Consider the following 2,500-nt stretch of genomic DNA (forward strand, 5'->3'; position numbering starts at 1 on the left):
ACCCGAATTTACATACGGTAATGTTCATCTATTACCAAAAACAAGTCATTTATGGATATTATTAGAAGGGCCGTGTAGGTCCAGTCTAGTCTACCTTTCAATCCACAAGGATCAAGATCAGATGAATGCGCATTCTCTTTCTGGCAAGCGAAGTGTACTTCTAACCTCTTAGTAACCAATGATTAGGCGAGGCAGAAATTATTTAGTTTGGATTTTTATGTTAAAAAAGAAGATAGGATTCCTGATTATTCAGACCTTAATCGAATCATATGTACTGGTCAGTATATTCTTCATGAGAATTTTGATTTATTGTCAAAAAGTCAAAGAAATAAATTCACCATTCTACTACATTCGATTTAGCAACTCGAGAATCAACTAATGCTTTGTTCAGGTATCTCGATTACAATCCCTGTAAATGTTATTTTTCATCAAAATAGTATTCTTGCTTATTTCGTTGATCCTCGATATAGAAGAAAGAGTTCAGGAATTATTAAATATGGGACTATAGAAACACATTCAGTTATCAAAAAAGAGGATTTGATTGAGTATCGAAGAGTCAAGGAATTTTGGTCAAAATACCTAATGAAAGTAATTTTTTTTCATTCCTGAAGAGGTGCATATCTTGCCTGGATCTTCTTCTATAATAGTACAGAACAACAGTATCATTGGGGTAGATACACAAATCACCTCAAATCTAAGAAGCTGGGTTGGTGGGCTGGTCCGGGTGGAGAGAAAAAACAAATGAATTGAACTTAAAATCTTTTTTGGAGACATCCATTTTCCTGAAGAGACAGATAAGATATCCATACATACCGGCATTTTGATACCATTAGGAACAAGAAAAGAAATTCCAAGGAATCCAAAAAAGTGAAAAATTGGGTCTATGTCCAACGAATTACACCTAGTAAGAATTTTTTTTTAGTTCGACCTGTCGTCACATATGAAATAACAAACGGTATAATTTAATGACCCATTTTCCACTGAATCCATTGCAGGAAAGGGATAATGTGCAACTTCGAATTGTCAATTATATCCTTTATGGAAATGGCAAATCGATTCGAGGAATTTCTGACAGTGGTATTCAATTAGTTCGGACTTGTTTAATATTGAATTGGAGCAAAGACAAAAAAAGTTCTTCTTGAAAATAAGCCCGTGCTTCTTTTGTTGAGATAAGCACAAATAGTTTGATTTGATATTTTCTAAGAATTAACTTAGTGAAATCCCCTATTTCGTATATCAGAAAAAGAAATGATCCATCGGGGTCAGAATTTCTCTCTGATAATGGATCAGATTGTACCAATATCAATCTTTTTTCTTCCATTTATTCCTATTACAAGACAAAAATTCGACAATCTCTTAACCAACCTTAAGGAACTATTCATACGTTGTTGAATAGAAATAAGGAATGTCAGTCGTTGATAATTTTGTCAGTAGCTAATTGTTCTTGAATAGGGCCATTCAAGGATGCAAAATATCACTGTGTGATAAAAGAATCTATTTAAAAAGATCCCCTGATTACAATTAGGAATTCATTGGGCCCTTTAGGAATATGCCTTCCAATTGAGAATTTTTATTCATCTTACCATTTAATAACTCATAATCAGATCTTAGTAACTAACTATTTGCAACTTGACAATTTAAACTAGACCTTTGAAGTGATTAAATTTAAATATTATTTAATGGATGAAAATGGAAAATTTTTCAATCCCGATACATATTGTAACATTATTTTAAATCCATTCAATTTGAATTGGTCATTTCTCCATCACAATTATTATAAAGAGACATCTAAAACAATTAGTCTTGGACAGTTTATATGTGAAAATGTATGTATAGCCAAAAATGGACCGCCCCTTAAATCGGGTCAAGTTATACTTATTCAAGTTGACTCGATAGTGATATGATCATCTAAGCCTTATTTGGCCACCCTCGGAGCAACCTTTTATGGCCATTATGGGTAAACCCTTTATGAAGGAGATACATTAGTTACATTTATATATGAAAAATCAAGATCTAGTGATATAACACAGGGTTTTCCAAAAGTAGAACAGGTGTTAGAAGTGCGTTCGATTGATTCAATATCCATGAATCTATAAAATAGGGTTTAGGGTTGGAACAAACGTATAACAAGAATTCTTGAAATTCCTTAGGGATTCTTGATTGGTGCTGAGCTAACTATAGCGCAAAGCCGAATCTCTTTGGTTAATAAAATCCAATAGGTTTATCGCTCCCATGGGGTGCAGATTTATAATACGCATATAGAAATTATTATACGTCAAATAACATCAAAAGTATTGGTTTCAGAAGATGGACTGCTTAATGTTTTTTCACCCGAAGAATTTATTGGATTGTTTCGAGCAGAACAAATGGGTTGCGCTTTGGAAGATGCAATCTGTTATCGAGTCATCTTATTGGGAATAACAAGAGCATCTCTCAATACTCAAAGTTTCATATCTGAAGCGAGTTTTCAAGAAACTGCTCGAGTTTTAGTAAAAACGGC

The 2,500-nt window shown here is 33.3% G+C and overlaps 1 protein-coding gene across 1 annotated transcript in view; it reads left to right on the forward strand.

Annotated features, from left to right (window-relative positions):
- The first annotated feature begins 1,555 nt into the window (after nt 1–1,555).
- Nucleotides 1,556–2,500, forward strand: part of LOC124887412 (photosystem II protein D1-like) — a 3,650-nt gene continuing 2,705 nt past the window's right edge. Inside the window, exon 1 of the mRNA XM_047397063.1 lies at nt 1,556–2,500. This exon is cut by the window's right edge and continues 595 nt beyond it. The gene's annotated coding sequence lies outside the window, so the exon portion shown is untranslated.

The sequence above is a fragment of the Capsicum annuum genome, chromosome 9 (assembly GCF_002878395.1).
Source record: "Capsicum annuum cultivar UCD-10X-F1 chromosome 9, UCD10Xv1.1, whole genome shotgun sequence".
NCBI classification, from domain to species: Eukaryota; Viridiplantae; Streptophyta; class Magnoliopsida; order Solanales; family Solanaceae; genus Capsicum; species Capsicum annuum.